This window comes from Diabrotica virgifera, chromosome 4 (genome assembly GCF_917563875.1).
Source record: "Diabrotica virgifera virgifera chromosome 4, PGI_DIABVI_V3a".
NCBI classification, from domain to species: domain Eukaryota; kingdom Metazoa; phylum Arthropoda; class Insecta; order Coleoptera; family Chrysomelidae; genus Diabrotica; species Diabrotica virgifera.
In genome coordinates this window covers 48,008,669-48,026,421 of record NC_065446.1, presented here as the reverse complement: position 1 = coordinate 48,026,421, position 17,753 = coordinate 48,008,669, and the positions used below count along the sequence as shown (strand labels likewise).

The following is a 17,753-nucleotide window of genomic DNA, read 5'->3' as shown; positions in this document are numbered from 1 at the left end:
TGTATGGAGTCCTTTCTATGATTGTCATAACATTGCAATTGAAAGCGTTCAGAGAAAATTTCTAAAATTTTTAATGTTTAAAGTAAATGGTCTTTATCCGGCTAGAGGTATAGATAATAATTACTTGTGTGATCGTTTTAGTATGTGTAGTTTAGAATTAAGAAGAAAAGTTGCATCTTTAATTTTTTTGTACAAACTTGTTAATAATGCAATTGATTGTATTTCAATATTACAAAACATTAATTTTAATATTCCAAGGTCAAATTTAAGAACAAATGTATTATTTAGGTGTACAAGAGCTCGTACAAATATTCTATGTAAGGCTCCTATTAATGTAATGTGTAGAAATTTTAATGTTATTGGTAAGCATTGTGACATTTTTTCATGTTCTCAAAGGAACTTTATAAAAGTAGCTATTGAGTGTCTGAAATAAGCACTAATTTTTTATTTTATTTTTTTTTATTAATTTATTTTCTTTTTCGGTTTGAATTTATATTAATTTTAGTCTAACTTGTATTATTAATGTTATTTTTTTGGTACTACTGCTTAAATCTTACCTATAGGTGTTATAAATTATGTAATATTTTTATCATTGTCCTGTAAATGGGAAACTGTTGGGCAATAAAGCTATTATTATTATTATTATTATTATTTAATATTCGTCCTCTGTTGTATTTCCTTCTGCCCGCAAATCTGGCTTCGTCAATTTGGATTGGGTCTTCTTCCGTACCTCGAAGCTGTCCACGGCGATTCACTGACATCACAGAGGAACAGACTTCTCGACACATGCTGTACCAGTCCCCTATAGCTTCACTTCCTCTCCCCGTTACTTTCATTACTGTGTCAAAATTGAGTTCCAAAATGAACATGAACATCAATTCCAAAATTTGACATAAAGTTAACTTGCAGTTAATTTTTCCATTTAAGTCGGTGAAATGGAAAAAACGGTTGCCATGCCTAACTGATCTTGTGGTCTGGCATCCTCTCCTTGGACAACTGGTCTATATTCACCACCCCGATCTCGTTTCCGCTTTTCTTCCATTTCTGCCCCACATCGGTGGCACGGCTCAGCGTCTTCAACATTTTGTAATAAACCGTTCGCTCGTAGAAATGCTACTGCCTCTGCTTCGCTCGAAATGACAGTTTGATAAAACTCTTTTAGCAACATTTTGTTTGCAACTAAATCAATCTTCATTTTGGGGCTCATTTTATACCAAAATAGGTCATTAAAGGTTTTAGTATAAGCACTACGTAATTGACCAATAATGAGTTCGTCATAATTTCCCTAATTTGTTTTTGCATTCCTAATTGAGCAGTAATGAGTTTATTTCAAAGATTATTTACTTTTTAAGTAATATAATGAAATAGTAATGAGTTTGTCATAATTTCCCTAATTTGTTTTTGCATTCCTAATTAAGTAGTAATGACTTTATTTCAAAGATTATTTAACTTTTAAGTAATATAATAAAATAGTAATGTTTGTAATAGTTTCTCTAATTTGTTTTTGTACGTAGACCGCATGCCGAATCAGCTAAATTGCCGTAGACCACATATTAGACGGTAGACCGCATACCGAAGTGGCACCGAATTATTTGTGAACATCCCGGATGACAAACGCGTAAATAATTTTACTGATTTCATAGTTGAAAACTATTTGGAATAATCTAGGTTTTCCCCAGAAAGGGCCAGTACTACAAATAGTATGTGCCGCACTTGAAATGCATGCGCATCATTTCAGTGTGTTTTAGATTCTAGTTTTTACTACCCACATCCGAATATTTTCAACTTTTTAAATGTCATAATGGGTATTCAATCCAAAAATATGTGAAAATAAAAAGTGCGAATAACTCGTGTTACGAGAGCAATGTAGTTTAAATAAAATTAAAGAACTGCAAGATAACAAATTACATAATTAAGCGTTTATAACTCCCCATTAGGTTTAGGTATTATGTTATAGTATTAGGTCTATAAATAGGTACGGTAAATATGTAAGTATTTAGTAAAAAGTATGTTTTAGTTAGTTTATAAAAAAAGTTAATTATATTAAGTAATGATGAAATAGAGTAAAAAATATTTGATTTTTGTGTTCTCTTAAAAAAATTTAATTTATGTTCTTAAATTTGACCCTCGTAGGATAAATACTACAGTGTTCGAGTGAAAGGAGCAGATCATTATCTGTTAACAACTATAAACCGTTTATCCCTTTTCGTAAAATCCGTGAATTGAAGGTCCCCGACCATTTGTGGCACCTTTAAGTCAAGCGTCCACAGACCCGCATCGTACGCATCGTAGGCAACGGATTTTAGTTTGACAATCGATAATGCGATCCGTACGATGCGAATCAGTGGACGCGGTTACATAAGTTTCTGTACAAGGCAAACTAAAATCCGTTGCGTACGATGCGTCCGATGCGTACGATGCGGGTCTGTGGACGCTTGCCTTTAAGAAGCTCTTTTTCTTTAACATTTTATTACAATACAGGGGCAATAAACAGTAATCCAGACTCAAGACGTGGTCTGAAGGCAGGCGGCAGGTATCGGCAGCATGCAAAACACAACGTGACACAACCGAAGGCCGGCAATTGCAACAAGGGTTGCAAATTTGTAAATGCAGGTTTTTCCTACTGATAAACATTACCATTATAAAAATATACTCTAATCTCTTTATATAGAGAGAAATAGATAGGTCATTAGGTGAATGTATAATGTTAAAATTGGTATCCGTTTGAAACTACATTCTACATTCTGTTAAAATTTTAAAGCAAAAAATATAGTTTCTTTCTTCACATCTTTATTTATTTCAATGTACATTTTATTCGAAATTGTTTGGTTCAAATTATTACTACCAAAAAAGCAAGACCAGCAAGACCAAGAACAAGACCGGCTAGTGCAAGACCAAGACTGCCTTTTAGCTGCAAGACCAAGACCAAGACCAAGCTTGCAAGAACAAGACCAAGACCAAGACTAGCCTGGCCTTAGTCTTGTTCTTGTTTTGCTCATCACTACCGAATGGAAACAAATTTGAGCAACAAATTGGAGCATTATTTTCTTATTTATTCTTAATACCTTGTGATATTCGATAGATTATTGTTTAATACTTACATAAAAAATTCAAGTTTTTGTAAATAAACATTCAGTGACATTTATCATAATTTATGGTTTTCAAATTGTCAAAGTGAACAGCACAGTTTGACAAATATTCAGACGAAGATATCAATAAAATATAAGTTAAAATTCTTTATAAATACAGTTTTATTCATGAAATAATCTTACCAAACCAAAGTACAGTCGAGTGCGCTTAAAATTTCCGATTAGTCGCAGATGATTCGGTTTTTTCTAGAGGACTTTCCGTCCACTTTTTTGAAACGAAAAAGATTATATGCATAATTGTTCTAAAATCAACGGTTTCGGAGTTACGGAGAGTGTAAAGTGGAGGTTTTCCATATTTTTACATATTTTGGGCAAATTATAATACTTATTATTACTGAGGAAACTATTTTTTTTTAACAGGATTGTGTTTTCTAAATATTATATGCTATTTCAATGGCCGGTGGTATATTACTGATAAACCCTTGAAGGAACGTCAACCTCACCACCTTCAAAAGGCTTTTACAGGCTTAGGCCATTATAAATCTCTGGTACGAGGAAACCCACTGTGAACTTTCTATTGACAATGTCGCATGAATATCTCTCCAACAGTAAAATTTTCGTTTTTAATTTAATGTGTAACATTTTTTATAGAATATTGTTCAGGCTTAACCACCACTTAGGTTTAGAAATATTGACGAAAAACTTAAACCACTAATTTACCAACTTCCCCCCCCCCCCCCCACCACCCAAACTCACGCTCAAAATGCCGTAACTTTTTACTGGATAATATATGGACCATATTATAGAACAATTTGGTGTTGGAGGAAAACGTTTATTTTGGATGAAGGGGTTAGGCCTTTTTGTACCATTATAATATACTACCGCCGTAACTTTGGAACCGTTATTTTAGGAGGATTATGTATCAGACCTTTTTTGTTTAAAATTTGATGTAAAACATTTTTGCATATATCATTGTTCACGCTAAACCGCATAGTTTTAGAAATATTGACGAAAAACGTAAAAAACTACTAATTTGCCAACTTCTCCCCCACCTCCCCCCCAAACCCGACGCTCAAAATAATGTAATTTTTACTGAACAATATGTGGGCCATATTATAGAACAATAATTTGGTGTTGAAGGATAACTTTCACTTTGGATGTCTGGGTTTGGGTCTAGTTATACCATACTAAAAATCTTGGCAAAAAAACACGAAAAAGAAAACAAGGTGGCTGCTTGCTGCGGTGATAACTGGAATAGGAGAGAGGCACCAACAACGTCGATTCCAGGCTCAAGGAAGGTCTCGCGTTAACATAAAAGACATGGGTTGCAGCGCACACATCGTTCACAATACAATCCAATATGCAATTGATGATCTTCCTACCGAAATAGAGGCTATCGTTATAAAAATATACAAATATGTTTGTAAATGTACCGTACAAACTTAAAAGAGTTTTGTGAGACAGTTGACATCGAGTATAAAAAATTAGTGAAATATGGAAATACAAGATTTCTGTCTTTGTTGCCAGCTGTGGAAAAGATCATGCAGCTATACGAAGATCTGAAATCTTATTTTCTTGCTCAAGTAAACTGCCCTCTCAAATTGTGACAGTTCTTCACAACAGAAATTGGAGCACTTTACTTTTGGCTTGTGCTCGGACAGTTAAAAAATGTATTTAACAAAACCATTTACTTAGTCTATGGAGAGACTAACTCAACTGCGACAGATGTAGGCATAGAGTTGACAAAGTTAAAAACTAATTTTCAAAACAAGATGAAAAACAAATTTCTTCCACAAGCAGCTAAACAACTCTTAAATAAATTGGAAGATTCCATAAATGTCGAAAACTTGATGAGTGAGCTTCAGGCTTTTTATGACCGCTGCAATTCGTATTTAGAATTGTGGGAATGAGCTTCGGCGGATCCGAAGATTTTAGGTGGATCTGTTTGAAAAATGAGCTTAATTGGAATGAAATCGAAAAAACAGCAGACAATATAAATAAAACGCAAAAACCTCCATCGAAAACCAAATAATGATTGATGAGCTATTTGATCAGGTGTTATTAGCAAAAGGCGTCTTCCAAAGTTCTAATGAAGCTAGTTACTCCTAGAAATGTGAAATATTCACCCACTTTTACAAACAGCATTAAAATGCCGAATTAAAAAAAACGTCGAGTTTGTTATGTGCCTACCTGGTACTCCAGCGCCAATGGAAAGAATTTTTTCACAGCTTAAAAAAATGTGGTCTGACGATCAGGGGAGGATGGAAGAATGCGTTGTGGAAGCCTTGTTTATGTGCAAATTCAACTTGAACATAATAATATGTCATGCAGTAAATTTTATGACAAGTACATAGGACAAAAATATTCTGAAGAATGTGCATTCTAGTAAAAAATATTAAACAAGCGTGAGCGTATAATTAAACTCGACAAATTTTTGGTATTGTATCTGTATCTCTTTTTGCAGTGCATTTCAAATATGAAAAATGAAAATTAGCATTTTCCTATTCTGCGTTCCTGTTTGACTCTTCGTAATTATGGTGGCTGTTCATAATTTAATACCTATAGAAAAGAAACCATATTTACAAATACACTTCTGATTCTGACAATAAAAATATTTAGGTAACTTAAACAATCTAAAAGGCTAATTCAAGCTGTTGAGTATCAAACTCAGCATCATCGTCCTCATGAATTGGCGCGCTAAGATCTTATTGGTCCGATTTATCAAACCAAACACATGAGAAATGCAGCAGTGCAGCAAAATAAAGTTAAAATTTATCAACAAACTCAAACTCATGTTTTCCAAAAACGTTATTGATTTTAAATACCATGCATTGATGATTTTTTTTACAATTAAGTGTTAAAATTTGTACATCCACGCGAGCGTACCCAATGCGAGGCTATTTTCATTTTCTCCTCTCACTGAGGAATGTAACCTCCAAACAGGTATCAAACACACCTGAGTTTAGTACATTCCCTGGCACAAATTCCGAAGCCCCCAGCATGATCTTAGCGCTCTGACATGCAGTGAGTTTGCCGTTCCGAGTGTACCTCTCAATCGCGCAACAATCGAGTAGGCAGCGTTGGAAGTACCAGTGCTGTGGCGTCGAGTCTTTGCTTGGTCCACTGCATTCCAATGATATTGTACCTGACCGCTGCAGAGTTGAAATAGGGAATTTAGTTGAAGAATACCTTTGCCGGTTGACGGGATAAGTCTTTTTGAGTTTTCAAAACACGTGGATGCGTGCTTGGCTCTGTAGTGCGAGATAGTGCAGTGAGTGTTGTTTTGGTTACTTTCCAACTTGTGACTGAATTTTCTTTTTGGATTTCTATTTAACTAATTAGTTATGCGCAACCAGCTAGAATTTTTTCTGCAAATTAACATCAACACATGGTAGGTCAAAGTTTTATTATATAAAATATTTTTTATTTATTTTGTTGATCGTATATTGATTAAATTCAAAACAGTCGTCAATATTTATACATTTTTTTTCTTATTTACTAATGTTTTAACCTACAGTATTAAAAAACAGTAGTAGCCTTGACTTGAGTCATATACTATTCAAAAACAGTTTTTGATGAAGGGAATTGATAAGACACAATAAAGATATGAATGACCGAATATCAACTACTTATTATAGATATTGTCCAGATTTAGCCATACGGCTCACACTCCATCTAAGGGGAAAATTGACTCATCCCAGATATCTACGGTATCAAAAGGATTGAGCTCTGGTGGGACTCTTTCCGTGTTATCGAGCCCTAGGTGACTTGGTATGCAGGTGTATCTCCCAAAAAATTTCGTACACATCTGACCGTTGCGAGTAGTACAGCTTTTTGCATGGTCTTGTAAAGATGTTCATTTAGACCCAGCCTTTTTATGCTTTCGAGGAGGTTCTTCGGAATGACTCCAGTAGTAGGAGTAGTAATAATAGGTATCGTCTGGGTCTTCGTATTTGAATTTCCAGATCTCTGTACTTGACGATCTTTTCAGTAAATTTACTACGTAGATTATTGTTGTTAGGTATCGCCACATCAATTAGTGTTGTTTGTCTTGTTAATTTATTAACTAGTACGAGATCTGGCCTATTATGTGCCACTGTTTGGTCTGTGAGCACAGTGCGGTCCCAGTAAGTATAGCTTGTAGTTGCCATCCTCAAGCATACTCTCAGGGACGTATTGATAATATGGGAGATGGTCCGTTTGGAGAAGTCCCAGCTTGATAGCTATCTCTTGATGAAGGATTTTTCCCACTGCGTCATGCCGTTCCTTGTATTCAGTTGCAGCGAATGCCTGGCAGCCCCCTGTAAGATGTTGGATGGTTTCTTGGGCTTGACATCCATATAAGGCATCTGTCGTTTTGAACCTGAGGGTCTTTGAAGATATATTTCAGGTAATTTCTGGTTGGTATAACCTGATCCTGATCCTGAATGGCCAGTAACGAACCCTCCGTTTCAGGGAACATCTTTCCTGATGTTCGACGCTGTATTGTCAACATAGTCTTGGCTGACCTCATTGGGATGTCGCCCGTGCAGAGGTTTACCCATCCAGGTGCGCATTTTTTCGTCTTTAGTGAGGTGGTTTATGCGCATTTCTGGTTCCCTCAGTTTGATCGGTGTTGTATCATCTACTGCGCAAATAGCGCGATGTAGAGTAGCTGTCTCAACTTGCATCTGAAAATAAGTTCTTAAATTAGCAATTTGTTTATCTAATTGCTCACCTATATCCATAAGTCCTCTTCCTCCTAGATTCCGTGGTAATGTCGTTCTTTCTACTGCACTTTTAGGATGGCGTTTTTGTGCCTTTGTGAGGTGTGTTCGTAAGTTTCAAGATATTTAAAAATAAAATAAAAATTTTGTTTTTAATTCAGTTGCAATGCGAAGGCAAAACAATCTTACTTTTCAATTAGAATACGGAGCGCAGTCCAGTCCCTTGAATCGCGATTTTCGGCTCTTATTGGAGCCTCATCGGAAAGAACGTAGGCCTGTTCTCCATGAGGCTCCAATAAGAGCCGAAAATCGCGATTCAAGGGACTGGACTGCGCTCCGTATTCTAATTGAAAAATAAGATTGTTTTGCCTTCGCATTGCAACTGAATTAAAAATAAAATTTTTATTTTATTTTTATATTAGTCTTTACTCCTTCGAGTAACTAGGTCCATTTTCTGTTGGAATTTACCAGCTGAACAGACGGGGTCGTGAATTGTAAGTTTTTTGAATTCCCTTTTGTCTTCTTCGCTTCAGCATCCATTTGGCTTGCAAATTTTAGAAGCCTTGGAGGTGTTACCAAGGAAATGGACCAATAAGTTTTCGATTTAAAAATCTTTTAGTAATATTTTAATATTTTCTAAATATTATTAATAATGCTATTAGGATCGAAAACTTCATCTTTCAAGATATTTGTTTATATCGTTTTCACCCATGGCCTCGATGTTCTGGCCATTTTGCATATCGAATCCACCGAGCTGTACCTTTCATCTGACTATATTTAAAACGCGGCACTTGTCTAGAGTAGAAGCCATTAATTTCAAATCATCCATATACATCAGATGATTAAGCTTCGCTACTACAGTATTGTTGTTTTTAATGCTAAATCCTGAGTCAGTGGAGTGTAATAGCTATGATAGGGGGTTCATAGCTAAACAGAACCACAATGGACTCAGCGAGTCTCCTTGAAACACACCCCGGTTGATTGCGATATTTTCCGTTTCGATATTGTTTTCACCAGGTATTTGGAGGTAAATTTTAGTCTTCCAACTTGTCATTAAGTTTATGCCTTAAAAAAGTCACTATGTTCTCATCGACTTTGTATATTCTCAATATATCTATAAGCCATTCATGCGGCACTGAATCAAAGGCCTTTTTGTAGTCAATAAAGGCAGTAAAGTAAAGTTATTATTATTATTATTATTATTATTTATAAAGCTCAAAAGGACTTGAAGGCCTAGCAGTAAAATACAATTAATAAAATACATACTTAACCAAGTCGGGTGACTTCTTGTCCAATCACGCTTCTTACCTACTAAATTGACTTACTATTCTCCTCCATTCTTTCTTATTTGTTGCTCTTTCTTCGCAACCCTCTTTTCTGAGATCTTCCTGTACGCAATCAAACCATGTTTGTCTGGGTCGCCGTTTTCTTCTTTTAGCGATTGGGCCCCGTTTTAGGATAATCTTTGGGACATCATCTTCCTTTCCATTTTCATCACGTGCCCCATATCCATTGCACTCTCTGTGCCTTTATGAAGCGATTGATGTTTGGTTCGTAATAGGTAGGTACAGTTCCTCTAGCTTCCTGTTTGTTCGGCACCTTCCAGTATTTTTGCCTCCATATATAGCTCTGAGTATTTTCCTTTCCCATCTTTTAAATTTCTCCGTATTTGCTTTTTCGTTATCCATGTTTCGCTACTATACATATTACAGTAAAACCTGTCAGTAACGGCCACTAAAAATGAAAGAACTATTGGCCGATATAGAAAGGTGGCCGCTATTGCCAGTTTTTGTAGTCTACATATACAGTAAAACCTGTCAGTAACGGCCACTAAAAATGAAAAAGCTAATGGCCGATATAGAAAGGTGGTCGGTATTGCCAGTTTTTGTAGTCCAGATATAATTGGTTTGGGGAATTTTTAAACTGGCCGTTAGTACAGGTGGCCGATTTTGGCAGGTGGCCGGTAACACAGGTTTTACTGTAATTGGTTTGGGAAATTTTTAAAACTGGCCGTTAGGACAGGTGGCCGATGTTGGCAGGTGGCCGTTAACACAGGTTTTACTGTATTATCTTTCCTTACTGTCCTATATTTATATACTACTATACATATCTTGTCCTTTAGTAGGACAAAAACAGAGTATTTGGAATGTTCATTTAAAGATGGAGCTATTACAAATAAAATGGTATCTTTGGATGGTGAAATGATTGTGAAAAGCAATAGTTTTAAGTACCTAGGATCGGTATTACAGAGTAATGGAGAAATAGATGGAGATGCATGCAGTAGAATTAGGGCTGGATGGATGAAGTGGAAAGAAGCGAGTGGTGTGTTGTGTGACAGAAAAATTCCAATGAAGCTGAAGGGAAAATTCTATAAAACAGCCATAAGACCGGCTATGATGTACGGAACTGAATGTTGGCCAGTGAAAAAGAAAGAGGAACAACGAATGCATGTGGCGGAAATGAGAATGCTTAGATGGATGAGTGGAGTGACAAAGAAGGATAAAATTAGAAATGAGTATATTAGGGGAGTCTAGGTGTGGCACCAATTGATGCCAAAATGAGAGAGCATAGGTTAAGATGGTTTGGTCATGTTCAACGTCGAGACGTTAATCACCTAATACGAAAAATAGCTGAAGTGCAGATTCCTGGAAGGAGTAGGAGAAGAAGACCAAAGAAGACCTGGGGGGAGGCGATAAGGCAGGATATGTTGGTAAAGGGGATTAACATTGATATGACCCAAGATAGAATTGTGTGGAGAAATGCAATTAGGGAAGCCGACCCCGCATAGGGATAAGGCAAAGAGAATGATGATACATATCTTGTGCTTATTACCGTTTTATATGTATATCCTTAACTTTGTTTTTCTCGATAGGTACATATTATTTAGATGTCATCAGTGATCTTAGATTTCTCACCTTTTTATTTCCTTTTGCCAATTTGGCATTCATTTCCCATTCTTCCTGACCTTATTCTTCTTCTTCTTAAGGTGCCCTCTCCATTACTGAAGGTTGGCTATAATTACAGCAAATTGCTCTCTATCTTGAGCGGTTCTTAGTATCGACTGTGTGTCCATGCCTGTACAGTCTGTTACGTTCTTCAGCCAGGAGCATTTTCTTCTTCCTGGACCTCTTCACAATATTAAAATACTGCTCAAAAATACGGATTATTTGGGAGATCTAAATTATACTAGGTACGCTGTTTATATTTTTAATTCCCTTTTTGGTGAATATATTAATAAATGAATGGAAATGATTATCATAAAATACAAAGGCAAAGGAAGACTCACGAGCGAAAGGAATAATTAATATATTGGATGAGCAGAACAGAAATACAAAACAAAATATTTGCCATAACAAGAAAAATCCAGGTAAAGAAAAGCATTAAGGAAGATGAGAAGTATGGAGAAGAAACACTCGCGAGAGTTGTAGAAATATGAAGAGAATAATAGAAGAAAGTTTTCCAATGAAAATGTCTATGTAACCGGTCCAGCGCCATTTCATTTTTGTAATTTCTTCCACGATATCCCTGATCTTCTTTTTACGTCTTATTTCTTACGTCTTCTATCTTACGATATTACGTCTTATCTTGTCTTATTTTTACGTCTTAGTATTATTTCTAATCTTGTCTCTCAGTGATATTCCAAGCATAGTTCGTTCCATTGTTCTTTGCCTTGTTTCTAGTTTCTTAGCAGCTTTTCTGGTAAGGGCTACGGTCTCCAAGCCGTAGGTACAAACTGGTAGTATGCATGTGTTATACACATATTCAAAACACCTGGATGCGTGCTTGGCTGTGTAGTGCGAGATAGCGCAGTGCATGTTGTTTTGGTCACTTTCCAACTTGTGACTTTTCGTTCGAATATGATTGGTCCATGGTATCTATATTCAAAATTCTCCTTAAAAGCCACATCTCAAAAGCTTCCAGCTTTCGAGATAAAGAAGAATCGGAATGTGGCTTTCGACCACATAAAAAAGAATAGAGTAGATATAACATTTTACCATCCGATATCGGATTTGCAGATTGAATCTTTGGTTACACAGAAATTTCCTCATCTTCAAAAAGCTGCTATTGATTGCTCTATTCTTGGTCGAATTTCTGACTTCGGAGTTAAATCTTCGTCCACATTCAATATCTTTATTTTTTTTTAACTGGATCTTTGTTACGACTTACCCCTCTTAGTGATAATCACGGTTTTTGTTTTCTTTATGTTTATTGTTAAAAACATTATAATGGAAGATGGAAGACGACCTGAAAACCATGAACATAAGACAATGGAGAAGAAAGATACAAGAGAGATATGAATGGAAGGACATAGCCAGACAGGCATAGACTCATTCAGGGTTACTTAGGATGCCAAAAGAAGAAGAATGTTTATTGTTAAACCAAATGCTAAATGTAAACAGGAATAAATGAAAATGTAAAGGAAAACACTCACGAGTGAAAGAAATAATTAATATATTGGATGATCAGAATAGGAAGGAATACAAAAAATATTTTCGATAACAACGTTACAAGAGGAAACATCCAGGTAAAGAAAAGCGTTGAGGAAAATGAGAGGTATGGAGAAGAAACACTGGCGAGAGTTGTAGAAATACTAAGGTAATGATAGAAGAAAGTTTTCCAATAAAATCAAACTCGTTAGCTGGACTCAAAACAACAAAGAGAAAGAACAAGGGGGTGAACTTTTACGCAAAAAATCACAGTGGTGTATACAAACTTAAAATATTGCAAAATATCTTGTCCTAGAAAATATTACATACGTGCCAATATGGTATATTAATCCTGTGTGGGCGATACATTGAATATCAAATATCGATATATGTTGCGATAAATGTTCCGATATATCGAATGTTGAATATCGATTAAATTTTAAAATACATATGCATATCGATATATTTAATGTATCGATATTATACAGGGTGTCCAGAAACTCTACCGACAAACGAAGACAGGAGATTCCTCAGATAATTTTATGACAATTTAACCCAATTCACCTAGTCCGAAAATGCTTCCTAAGGGAGCTAGAGCTCTTTGAAGATGGCGCCATGTAATTAGTTTTTCTTAAATACCTCCAGAACGCTTCTATTTAGAAAAACTAAAATTGGTATACATATTTACTTTCCTGAAATGAATCGATTCCATCCATTGCGAATTTCTAGTACCGGTCATAGGCGTACGTTTTGGGTAGGGCAACGGTTATTTTATCGCATAACTTTTTTGTCTTCAACTTTTAAGCATTTTTGATACTGGATTAATAAATTGTGAGGTATTCTAGTACTAAAAGGTACTCTTACTTTAAGTCGATAGGATACACCGTTTTCTAGAAAAATCGATTTGAAAGTTTTTAGTTTTGGGAATTTGAAAAAAAAAAGTTAAAAAAATTAAAAAAAAACGATGTATTTTACCAACTTAAAGCAAGAGTAACTTTTAGTACTCGAATATCTTATAATTGAATAATCTAGTGTCAAAAATACTTAAAAATTAAAGACAATAAAGGTATGCTATAAAAGAACTGTTGACCTACCCAAAACGGACGCCTATGACCGGTACTGTAAATTCGCCATTAATGAAATCGATTAATCTCTGGAATATAAATAAATGTACCAGTTTTCATCTTTCTAAATAGTTTTTTTTATTCTTTTTATTTTAAATTCAAAAAACGAAAAATTTTCAAATCGATTTTTATAGAAAACGGTGTATCCTATCGACTTAAACTAAGAGTACCTTTTAGTACTAGAATAACTCAGAATTAAATAATTCAGAGTCAAAAATGCTTAAAAATTAAAGACAAAAAAGTTAGGCGATAAAATAACCGTTGCCCTACCCAAAACGGACGCCTATGGCCTGTACTTGAAATTCGCAATGGATGAAATCGATTCATTTCTGGAAAGTAAATATGTATACCAATTTTCGTTTTTCTAAATAGAAGCGTTCTGGAGGTATTTAAGAAAAACTAATTACATGACGCCATCTTCAAAGAGCTCTAGCTCCCTTAGGAAGCATTTTCGGACTAGGTGAATTGGGTTAAATTATCTTAAAATTATCTGAGGAATCTCCTGTCTTCGTTTGTCGGTAGAGTTTCTGGACACCCTGTATCGTTGCCATCCCTAGGCTAATGTTGTAGGCAGGCACCCTATACCCTAGCGCCGGGACTGGGTCGAATTCATCACTTACTTAAGTAATTGCTTAAAAATATACTCCAAAAGGTATAGACTACATATTATGTAGTCCGTTACTGGCCTATGTATAGACAATATTTACATATTATATATAATTACATACTGTAATTAGTGTGTCTCCATGACATTTATGTTACTTAAAATTTAAAATTAACATATTTATCTGATTAGACATGCAAAAAATGACTAAATTTAATAAACTAGAATTTATAATGTCAGCAAATTGCTTGATTACAGTGGAAACATCATCACAGAAATGAACACAGTATGGAAGATGTCAATATAGCAGGCTGTTGACGACAGTAGATCGGAACCGGAACAACTAAGTACTGAATTTAGGAAATTACTAGACACGACGAGCGTACCAAATTATAATTATTATTAAAATCTTTAATCAGATTTATATTAGCGTACCCAAGCATACCATAGACATGGCTCAAATATACATTCGTGTGTCTAACACTGTCTAAGAAGCTCAATGCTAGGTTAGGAATAGTTTAGGTTTAGGAAACAGAAGTTGAACCTCGCAAACTGGACACAAGTCCGGTTTTATTTTTATTTTCTGGTATATCAAGGGGTGCTTATTATGAGACCAACTTTTTCTTAAAAAAATTTTCCCCGGAACCCCCCTTTTCATCCCTTTAAAGGGGGTAATTTGTGGTTTTTGCGAAACGTTGCCCTTCCTGTACGTTATACAAAAAATTTGCTTAATGGAAATGAAGACGATTATATTTATTATCATTTATTCCTGACAGATGTCTATCACCCACCGTTTAGCGGGGGTGGCGCCCCAAAGTTGACAAGTTTTTAAAACAGATGTTTAAAAAAATATTTTTTCCTACCTGTAATCGTAATCAAGAAGAAACTCTGCGGTAATTAAGTAATCACAAATAAGTGGCTGATTTTTTGGTATGGTTTATTCCATCAACATACGACTGTTTTGGATTATCGCGACAACGAATATTTCAGTGTGCAACATAAGAAGTACGAAAGTAAATGGCTCTAATAATTATTCCAATAAACAGCAATGTAATTTGCAATTTATTTTCGTTCTTCATATTTTGCACAATAAAATATTCGTTGTCGAAATAATCCAACATAGTCGTATATTCGTGGAATAGGGTATATAGATTTCATTTAAGGGCAATTGGCCATTTTTTAATTACAGGGTGTTACATTTTAAAAAAAATTATACCATCTGAACCGCTTATGCTAGAGAAAAAAACTTTCGGCGATTACCCATATACTGGTGTTATTTACAAATTTGTATAATCCACCCCTACTTTTTTTCCCGGAACCACCCCAAAAGAAGGAGAATTAATAAAGAAAGTGATTTTCTTGGAATCCTTCATACACCATGCCCTTTATTAAAATGCTTTACATATATTTTTGTGCACGTTCTTATTACCCATGCATGGACACCAAAAGCGATTTCTTGGTGCAACCCCTGTAGCAAAAAAAAAATAAAACGGGGGGTTGAAAAACATTTTTTATTTTGATTTTTGACCCATATGAGCATATGCTCTATCAATGGGGTTTTCCAATCATTTTTTGAAGCAAAGCTTATACACAACTAACAACTAGAGACCACTATTTTCTCTACAAATAAGGTCATATGCATTTTTTTCGTATAAGCAACCGTTACGGCACAGTGGCGCCGTTAACCTCAGAAAGGCTTTGTCGGACTCCAGTTTTTGTTTTTTTTTCGTCACCTATTCATTTTATTGATAACGTATTTATGGCAATTAAAAGAATACACTGTGTGCTACACAATATGACATGATCATGCATATTTTACTTTCTTTGCACTCTAAAGCCACGGTGGTAGCTCAAAATCAATTTTTGAATATTTTCTTTATTAATTCTCATTTTTTTGGGGTGGTTCCGGGGGAAATATGGGGGTGCATTATTCAAATTTGTAAATAATACTTGTATATGAAAGTTTTTTTTCTCTGGTATAAGCGGTTCTGATGTTATAAAAAGGGATTTTTTAAAATGTAACACTCTGTAATTAAAAAATGGGCCATTGCCCTTAAATAAAACCTATACCAAAAAATCAGCCACATATTTGTGATTAGGTAATTGTCACAGGGTCACTTCTTGATTCCCGTTACAGTTAGGGAAAAATATTTTTTTTAAACATCTTTTTTAAAAACTTGTCAACTTTGGGCCCCCACCCCCACTAAACGGTGCATGATAGACATAATACTGTCGGGAAATAAATTATAGGAAACTTATCCTCTTCATATTTCTATTAAGGAAATTTTTTGCAAAACGTACAGGAAGAGCTACGTTTCTCAAAAACCACAAATTACCCCCTATAAAGCGATGAAAAGGGGAATTCAGGGGAGAAATTTTTTAAGAAAAGGTTAGTCTCATAATAAGCACCCCTTGATATACCATAAAATAAAAATAAAACCGGACTTGTGTCCAGTTTGCGAGGTTCAACCTCTCTTTCCTACACTATAATGAATTTCGCATAATTATTTTAATGAATTATTGATTGGAACTAACGATATAATTATTCATCAAAGAATAGCGGAGAACGTAATAGATTCTATTTGCAGTGGAAGACACCGACACCTTTTTTTAGATACATTTTTCATAGTTTTTATGTTAAAATGAATACGTATGTTGAAACAACAAATATGTATACCCTATTCTACGAATATACGTTTGTTTTGGATTATAGCCCGGGAGGTAGTGTCAAATTTAACCGGAGCATTTTAGCATGGTTGTTTTCTTTTTATTTAGTTAGGTGTTCCAAAGCTTATTAACAAATGATGTGTCAGCTGGCCCAAAACCGGGGATTTTAGCCAAGAAAAGGTAAAATGTGAAACTTAATGGAAAAACGCTACAACTTATATGTCAAATATTTATCTCCGTGACTTACGTGTATAGTAGCCAAGAATACCTAGCTACTGGCTTTCACCCAGACGACTCGGGTTCAAATCCTGGCCCTGAAAATCTTTTTTGTTTTTAAAATTGACATTTTGATTTGAAAAATAATTATTTTTTGATAATACCACGTTTTTATTATTTATATGACACAATATAAAAAAGTATGTATGTCTTTTATAGAATCGTAAACTTTGCATTTGATGATAAGTATATATTCAGCTGACACTTTTTTCTTACAATCATACAATCATTCATAAATTAGTGATTTACCTATACTTTTTAATCTTTGCCAGACTACATAGTTAAGAATATTTTTTTATTATTAACTAGCTGACCCGGAAACTTCGTACCGCCTTAGAACTAAAAGATAATGTTTAAATGTTAAATACCTAAAAATTACCAAAAAGCCAAAAAATACTCAAAAATATTGCGTATATGTATTTTTTTTTCTAATAAACAATATTGTTTTTGTGGGGTTTGCGTAAATAATGATTACTTAGATTGGTCTTATTAACTCAGAAACCTTCCCGGGTTCATGTATAACAACTTTGCTTAAGGTCATCATATTATCAAATGCATAGTTTACGATTCGATAAGGGGTATACACACAAACATTCATTTTTATATATTATAGAGAACAAGGAAATATTTAGATTAATAAGGGGTTGGTGCGATAGAAAAGTGAAAAATTAGGGTCCAAAAAAATAGAAAAGAACGTGGGGGGGGGGCAACCCCCTTTTTCACTTGGACTGGTCGTACTAACTAAGGAAGCTTTAGGGGATTATGTACAACAATTTTGTTTATTAAGGAGGTCAATCATAATAATATTATATTATCATATTATGATCAAATGCATAGTTTACGATTCTATAAAAAACATA

At 34.8% G+C, this 17,753-nt stretch overlaps 1 protein-coding gene across 1 annotated transcript in view; it reads left to right on the top strand.

The window, feature by feature from the left end:
- The first annotated feature begins 6,169 nt into the window (after window positions 1–6,169).
- LOC114333031 (protein expanded) overlaps window positions 6,170–17,753 on the top strand; it is a 197,575-nt gene continuing 185,991 nt past the window's right edge. The window contains exon 1 of the mRNA XM_050649110.1: window positions 6,170–6,480. The gene's annotated coding sequence lies outside the window, so the exon portion shown is untranslated. The remainder of the gene's footprint in view (window positions 6,481–17,753) is intronic.